This window comes from Gorilla gorilla, chromosome 23 (assembly GCF_029281585.2).
Source record: "Gorilla gorilla gorilla isolate KB3781 chromosome 23, NHGRI_mGorGor1-v2.1_pri, whole genome shotgun sequence".
Classification (NCBI taxonomy): domain Eukaryota; kingdom Metazoa; phylum Chordata; class Mammalia; order Primates; family Hominidae; genus Gorilla; species Gorilla gorilla.
Genome location: NC_086018.1, coordinates 18979880 through 18988689, shown reverse-complemented (window position 1 = coordinate 18988689; position 8810 = coordinate 18979880). Strand labels below are relative to the sequence as shown.

Sequence of the window (8810 nt, the reverse complement as noted above, 5' to 3'; positions counted from 1 at the left end):
CCAAGTAGCTGGGATTACAAGTGAGCACCGCCACACCAAGCTAATTTTTGTAGTTTTAGTAGAGATGGGGTTTCACCATGTTGCCAGGGTTGTCTCGATCTATTGACCTCGTGATCTGCCCACCTCGGCCTCCCAAAATGCTGGGATTACAGGCGTGGGCCACCGTGCCCAGCCCATGCCCAGCAATTTTTTAAAGTTAAATTCTCCCTCCTCCTCCACCCTAATCAGTCCTTTCTGAAGTAACATTAACAGTTTAACTCTCTTCTCTGACATCGATATGTATCTACTCACCTTACAAAAAAGATCCTACTATTTTGAAATCATAGACATTTTTCTAGTTCATTTCCATAATTCCTTCTTTTTTTTTTTTTTTCATGTCAGACGGGTAATGTGCCTATGTCGTAACAAGATTTGAAGGTGGCGGCCGGGCACCGTGGCTCACGCCTGTAATCCCAGCACTTTGGGAGGCCAAGGCGGGCGGATCACGAGTTCAGGAGATTGAGACCATCCTGGCTAACACAGTGAAACCCCATCTCTACTGAAAATACAAACAAATTAGCCAGGCGTGGTGGCGGGTGCCTGCAGTCCCAGCTACTCAGGAGGCTGAGGCAGGAGAATGGCGTGAACCCGGGAGGCGAAGCTTGCAGTGAGCCAAGATCGCGCCACTGCACTCCAGCCTGGGTGACGGAGCAAGACTCCCTCTCAAAAAAAAAAAGATTTGAAGGTGGCACATCTTACATGGGAACGTGTGTGAACACATAATCATCATGCTTATGAACTACAAAAGGATCATAATTCATTCTTTAAGAGCTGACAAATGTTCCAGAGTATGGAGCTTCTGTAATTTATTCACACTTCGTTAACCATGGTTGTTCAGTTTATTTACAGTGTGGTGCTTTTTGTTTTCTTTTTTCTTTGCTTTTTTTTTTTTTTTTTTTTTTTGAGATGGAGTCTTGCTCCTGTCACCCAGGCTAGAGTGCAATGGCACAGTCTTTGCTCACTGCAACCTCCACCTCCCGGGTTCAAGCAATTCTCCTGCCTCGGCCTCCTAAGTAGCTGGATTACAGGTATCTGCCACCATGCCTGGCTAATTTTTGTATGTTTCGTAGAGACGGGGTTTCACCATGTTGGCCAGGCTGGTCTTGAACTCCTGACCTCAAGTGATCCACCCGCCTCAGCCTCCCTAAGTGCTGGGATTACAGGTGTGAGCCACCGCACCCAGCCTACAGTGTGGTGCTATTAAAAAATATTTTTAGGCTGGGCACAGTGGCTCACACCTCTAATCCCAGCACTTTGGGAGGCCGAGGCAGGTGGATCACTTGAGGCCAGGAGTTTGAGACCAGCCTGGTGATCATGAAGAAACCCTGTCTCTACTAAAATATTAGCCAGGCATGGTGTCACATACGGATAATCCCAGCTACTCGGGAGTCTGAGGTGGGAGAATCACTTGAACTAGGGAGGCAGACGTTGCAGTGAGTTGAGATCATGCCACTGCGCCCAGGCTGGACAACAGAGCGAGACCTCGTCTTAAAGTAATTAATTAATTAATTAATAGAAATAAAATAGCAGATTTCAAAAATTTGTTCTCCCTGGCAGCAACCCAGTAAAGCTAGATCTGGGCGGAAGGTAATATGGAAATATAAAAACTACAGATTAGCAGGGATGGGAAGACCCGCCAGAAATGGGTTCATTTTGTGTCCTCACTCCCTCCGGATTCTCTGTGTGTCTAGTCCAAGATCTAACCACTATGATCTGCTTTCCTCATCCATTTGGGAATCAGGGCACCACCCCCTTGGGAGGCTTGAATGACATGTGGTTGAGCAGGCAGAGCACGGAACTCAGGCTCTGGTGAGCCCTGGTACAGTGACTATGATTGTTGTGTCATGTAGGAAGGGTCTGTTATTTTACCATTATCTGTTTTCAATAAAAACAGAAAGAAAACAAATATACAAAATACCCCCATACAGTAAATTTCAGCTTCTTACTATGACAGCTAGATTTAGCATTTAACAGTATGCCCAAATTTGAATTTCGGATAAACAACCAATAATGCTTTAGTATAAGTATGTCCCGGCCGGGCGCGGTGGTTCATGCCTGTAATCCCAGCCCTTTGGGAGGCCGAGGCGGGCGGATCTCGAGGTCAGGAGATCAAGACCATCCTGGCTAACACGGTGAAACCCCGTCTCTACTAAAAATACAAAAAATTAGCCGGGCGTGGTGGCGGGCGCCTGTAGTCCCAGCTACTCGGGAGGCTGAGGCAGGAGAATGGTGTGAACCCCAGGAGGCGGAGCCTGCAGTGAGCTGAGATCGTGCCACTGCACTCCAGCCTGGGTGACAGCGAGACTCCGTCTCAAAAAAAAAAAAAAAAGTATGTCCCATACAATATCACTTCTCACCTTCCCATATCCCAAGCTCAAGACACCTTATATACGCCATGATTTCTCCTGCCATCTCTGGGCATTCACACCAGGGCTCCTCCTGTCCAGGCCAGCCTTCTCCCTTCTCCCACCTGTGCCTGGTGAACAACTCAGTTCAGACATCATCTCTTGTAGGAAGTCTCCTGTGATCCCAGGCTAATCACCCTGATACAGTCCTGAAATACTGCTGAGCAGCTGGCATGAGGGCAGGAAGGCTTGGTCTTGTTCACTCTTGTATCCAGCTTATACATGGCACCAAGTAGGTTCTCAATTAAAAGTCAAATGAGGGGCCAGGTGCAGTGGCTCACGCCTGTAATCCCAGCACTTTAGGAGGCCAAGGCGGGTAGATCACCTGAGGTTGGGAGTTCGAGACCAGCCTGGCCAGCATGGTGAAACCCCATCTCTACTAAAAGTACAAAAATTAGCCAGACGTGGTGGCAGACACCTGTAATTCCAGCTACTCGGGAAGCTGAGGCAGGAGAATCACTTGAACCCGGGAGGGAGAGGTTGCAGTGAGCCAAGATTGCGCCATTGCACTCCAGCCTGGGCAACAGAGCAAGACTCCACCTCAAAAAAAAAAAAAAAGGTCAAATGAAGTCGGGCACAGTGGTTCGCGCCTGTAATCCCAGCACTTTGGGAGACTGAGGCAGGAGGATCACCTGAGGTCAGGAGTTCGAGACCAGCCTGGCCAACATGTGAAATCCTGTCTCCACTAAAAATACAAAAAAAAAAAATAGCTGGGTGTGGTAATGCACGCCTGTAATCCCAGCTATTTGGGAAGCCGAGGCAGGAGAATTGCTTGAACCCAGGAGACAGAGGTAACAGTGAAGTGAGATCATGCAACTGCACTCCAGCCTGGGCTACAGAGCAAGACTTTGTCTCAAAAAAAAAAAAAGTCAAATGAGACCACTCATGGTAGCTGGCGCCTATAATCCCAGCACTCTGGGAAGCCAAGGCGGGAGGATTGCTTGAGTCCAGGAGTTTGATACCAGCCTGGGCAACACAGTGACATCTCGTCTCTACAAAAAATTTTTAAAATTAGCCGGGCATGGTGGCACTCGTCTATAGTACTAGCTACTTGGGAGGCTGAGGTGGGAGGATTGCTTGAGCCCAAGAATTCGAGGTTGCAGTGAGCTATACTTGCGCCATTGTACCATAGCTGGGCAACAGCCAGACGCGGCCTCAAAAAAAAAAAAAAAAAATTAGCCGGGCATGGTGGCATGCACCTATAGTCCCAGCTACTCAGAAGCTAAGACAGGAGGATCATTTGAGCCCAGGAATTTGACGCTGCAGTAAGCCAAGGTCACACCACTGCACTCCAGCCTGGGAGACTGAGTGAGACCCTGAGTCTAAAAAAAATAATAATAAAAATGAAAATGAAAGTCAAATGAATGAGGCCAGGGGTGGTGGCTCATGCCTGTAATCCTAGCACTTCGGAAGGCTGAGGTGGGTGGGTCAGCTGAGCCCTGGAGTTACAGACCAGCCTGGGCAACATGGCGAAACCCTGGCTCTACAAATACAAAAAAGAAAAAAGCCAGGCCCATGGTGGTGAGTGCTACTCAGGAGGGTGAGGTGGGAGAATAGCTTGAGCTCAGGAGGTCAAGGCTGCAGTGAGCTGAGATTGCATCACTGCAGCCTAGCCATGATGACAGGGCAAGACCCAGTAGAAAACCAAGGTTAGAGAGGTTAAGTCACCTGCCCAAGGTCCGTAGCTAACCTCAGACTCCAGCCCCTCAGACTGACATGAGCTCAGTTCACCCTCTTAGGAACACCATCTGAAGAATGCATCCCCAGCAAGCATATTCCCTGTAGCAAAGGCCAGGCCTGTGATGGGTGCCCCGCTCCTCACCACACACCTCCCTGTCAAGTCACCACTCCTTCACCCCTAGCAGAGCCAGGCACCTTGAGCCCAAGGGAGGCCACTCATGGAACTGTCATTCAACCAACAGATGCTGACAGCAGTGATGAGGTGGGCACTGGGCTAGTGAACAGCACAGATGTGTTCCCTGGCCTCAGAAGCCCACAGACTAAGGAGAAGATGACAGAATACTCACAAGGGTGCTGGGGCTGGGCAAAAAGGTGCAGGCTGCTTTGTCTGGTCATAAGAGGGGAACTGACTTCCCTGGTCTGAGGAGCCAAGGAAGGGGCCGTGCCCTTGCCATGCCCTCTGCCTGCCATGCCTTGCTGTTCTTCAGTGCCTGCTCTAAGGTCACTCCTAGTGTGGTTTTCTCTGGCTGCTCTTTTTTTTTTTTTTTTTTGAGACAGAGTCTCGCTTTGTCACCCAGGCTGGAGTGCGGTGGCACCATCTTGGCTCACAGCAACCTCCGCCTCCTGAGTTCAAGTAATTCTCCTGTCTCAGCCTCCTGAGTAGCTGGGACTACAGGTGTGCACCACTACGCCCAGCTAATTTGTGTATTTTTAGTAGAGACGGGGTTTCACCATATTGGTTGGCCAGGATGGTCTCAATCTCTTGACCTCCGGATCAACTCCCCTTGGCCTCCCAAAGTGCTGGGATTACAGGCGTGAGCCACCGTGCCCGGCCACTTGTTTTTTGGAGTCTCACTCTGTCCCCCAGGCTGGAGTGCAGTGGCGCAATTTCGGCTCACTGCCAGCTCCGCCTCCCGGGTTTACGCCATTCTCCTACCTCAGCCTCCCGAGTAGCTGGGACTACAGGCGCCCGCCACCACGCCTGGCTAATTTTTTGTATTTTTAGTAGAGACGGGGTTTCACCCTGTTAGCCAGGATGGTCTTGATCTCCTGACCTTGTGATCCGCCCGCCTCGGCCTTCCAAAGTGCTGGGATTACAGGCTTGAGCCACCACGCCTGGCCTCTTTTTCTTTTTTTTTGAGACAGATTCTCACTCTGTCGCCCCCAGGCTGGAGTGCAATGGCGCAATCTTGGCTCATTGCAACCTCTGCCTCCTGGGTTCAAACAATTCTCTGCCTCAGCCTCCCGAGTAGCTGAGATTACAGGCGCCCACCACCACACCCGACTCATTTTTCTGTTTTTAGTAGAGACAGGGTTTCACCATCTTGGCCAGACTGGTCTTAAACTCCTGACTTCATGATCCACCAGCCTCTGCCTCCCAAAGCGCTGGGGTTACAGGCTTGAGCCACCGCACCTGGCCATGCTCTTTCTTTTTTATTTGTATTTTTATCTGTTTCTTAGAGACAGGGTCTCGCTCTGTCATCCAGGCTGGAGTGCAGTGGTGCAATCATAACTCACTGCAGCCTCAAACTCATGGGCTCAAGGGATCCTCCTGCCTCAGTCTCCCAAGCAGCTGGAAGCAGCTGGGACTACAGGTGTGCACCACTATGCCCAGCTATTTTTTTTTTTTTTTTTTTGAGACAGAGTCTCGCTCTGTTGCCCAGGCTGGAGTGCAGTGGTGCCATCTCGGCTCACTGCAACCTCTGCCTCCCGGGTTCAAGTGATTCTCTGCCTCAACCTCCTCAGTAGCTGGATTACAGGTACCTACCACCATGCCAAGCTAATTTTTTTGTTTGTTTGTTTTGTTTTTTTTTTTGAGATGGAGTCTTGCTCTGTCACCCAGGCTGGAGTGCAGTGGCGCAATCTCGGCTCACTGCAAGCTCCACCTCTCAGGTTCACGCCATTCTCCTGCCTCAGCCTCCCGAGTAGCTGGGACCACAGGTGTCCCCCACCATGCCCGGCTAATTTTTTGTATTTTTAGTAGAGACGGGGTTTCACCGTGTTAGCCAGGATGGTCTCAATCTCCTGACCTCGTGATCCGCCTGCCTTGGCCTCCCAAAGTGCTGAGATTACAGGCGTGAGCCACCGTGCTCGGCCTAATTTTTGTATTTTCAGTAGAGACACGGTTTCACCATCTTGGCCAGGCTGGTCCTGAACTCTTGACCTCATGATCCACCGGCCTCGGCCTCCCAAAGTGTTGGGGTTATAGACGTGAGCCACCGTGTCTGGCCTGGCTCCACTTTCTTAGGGAGCTTTGCTTGCCCTCTGCTTGGGGTAGTTTGTGAATTCAGTGCTCTGTCTCTCCCAGGTCCTGGGTCTCCTGCTCCTGATCAATCTGCCACGTGCCATTTGATCTCAGAGTTGTCTCCACCATTAGACTGGCAGGCTCTGTTTTCTGGGGTCTGTGTGTAGGATACAGTGGCCCCAGGATGGGTAAAGGAGGGGACCCAGTTGTTCTTCTGTGATAGGTGGAGACAAGGGCCAGCAGGGCTGTTTCTCGGTGAAACTCATGGGGAGACAGTCGAACCAGGAACCAAATCCGGCCGGGCGCGGTGGCTCACGCCTGTAATCCCAGCACTTTAGGAGGCCGAGGTGGGCGGATCACCTGAGTTCGGGAGTTGGAGACCAGCCTGACCAATATGGTGAAACCCCATCTCTACTAAAAAAAAAATACATATATATACAAAATTAGCCTGGCGTGGTGGCACATGCCTGTAATCCCAGCTACTCGGGAGGCTGAGGCAAGAGAATCACTTGAAACTGGGAGGCAGAGGTTGCGGTGAGCCAAGATCGCACCATTGCACTCCAGCCTGGGTGACAGAGACTCAGTCTCCAAAAAAAAAAGTCCAAAAATTAAAAAAAAAAAAAAATGCCAAGCTCAGCGGCTCACGCCTATAATCCTACCACTTTCAGAGGCCGAGGCGGGCACGGTGGCGCGTGCCTGTAATCCCAGCTACTCGGGAGGCTGAGGCAGAAGAATCACTTGAACCCGGGAGGCAGAGGTTGCAGTGCGCTGAGATCGTGCCACTACAATCCCGTGTGGTGACAGAGCGAGACCTGGTCTCAAAAAAAAAAAAAAAAAAAAAAAAAAAAGTCCTGGCTGTGCCACTAGGCCAGATGCCCTAGAACTGACTTCTACGGACCTCAGTTTTCATACCTGTGAAATGGAACTCAGAGCCATATCTGCTTCATTGGGTTGTGTGAATGTGAGGTAGTTACAGGATGGAGCAGGCAGAAGGTCAGCACAGCCTCAGTGGTTGGAGGAGTGGGGGTCAAGTGGACAGAGAGGGTACCCCAGGGCCAGAGGTAGAGGCAAGGTGAAGCAATGCTTCATTTCCCTGCTGAGGTTCCTCTCTAGCAGTTTGGAGGTGGGGCAGGAGTGGAGAAAACACATCCCCTCCTCAATCTGGGCTGAGGAACAGGGTTCTTGAGGCACCAAGAACCTCTTTGGGGCTCTGGCTTGCCTCCTGTAGTGAAAGGGATGGGCTGTGTGCAATGAACTCACACCTGTAATCCCAACACTTTGGGAGACAGAGTCAGGAGGTCCAGAACAGCCTAGGCAACATAGCAAGACCCTGTTTCTACAAAAAACTTTTTAAAAAATTAGCCAGGCGTGGTGGTGGCACCTGTAGTCCCAGCTACTTGGGAGGCTGAGGTGGGAGGATTGCTTGAGCCTGGAGAGGTTGAGGCTGAAATGAGCTATGATAGCACCACTGTACTCCAACCTGGGCAACAGAGTGAAACCCTGTGTCTAAAATAAAAAGAGGGCCTGGCATGGTGGCTCACGCCTGTAATCCCAGCACTTTAGGAGGCCGAGGCAGGCAGATCACTCGAGGTCAGGAGTTCAAGACCAGCCTGGCCAACATGGTGAAACTCTGTCTCTACAGAAGTACAAAAATTAGTCGGGCGTGGTGGCAGGCGCCTGTAATCCCAGCTGCTTGGGAGGCTGACCTGGGAGAATCTCTCGAACCTGGGAGGCAGAGGTTGCAGTGAGCTGAGATCACACCATTGCACTCCAGCCTGGGCAACAAGAGCGAAACTCTGTCTCAAAAAAAAAAAAAAAAAAAAAATAATAAAATAATAATAATAATAATAAAAAGAGGGTGGGAGTGGACCAAGGCCTAATGGCATGGAATTTGCAAACTCTATCTTCCTAGTTTTCTTTGGGGAGCCTTCCTCCATCACCAGGGCCCAGCAGGGCCTCAGATGGCAGGGGGTGGGGGGGACTACACATATCCCTCATGGCCAAGATGCTAGGAAGCCCCTGAGCTGGGGCAACAGCCTCTGGTCACAGTCATGAGGGAGGCTGGGTGCAGTAGCGCTTATCTCGCCTGACCTTGTGGAGACTGACCACTCCCTCCTTCTGGAAAACGTTGCCCCCTGCCCTCTCCAAGGCCTCCTTCTTCTTACATCCCCTGGTCCTGGCTAGGGCCTCAGCACCCAATTCCACTCCTTGACCCACCACCCTGTGGTGCTTTTGCCAGGCCCCAGCCCACAGCCATCTGCCAAACACCTCCCCCTGGAGTCCCTGCGGCGTCTCTGACTCAGCAGGTCTGTGCCTGCCCCTGCTGTTCCCCCCACCCAGTGGCTCTGCAGAGCACCCTGTTGCCCAAGCCCTGAGTGCTGGCCACTCCCAGGGCCTCGCCTTCCGCCACCACCAGCACCACCAATTTGAATTCCTATCTC

The 8810-nt window shown here is 51.2% G+C and overlaps 1 pseudogene; it reads right to left on the bottom strand.

Moving 5' to 3' along the window:
• Positions 1-680: 680 nt before the first annotated feature.
• LOC115932028 (uncharacterized) lies at positions 681-790 on the bottom strand (annotated as a pseudogene).
• Positions 791-8810: the final 8020 nt, after the last annotated feature.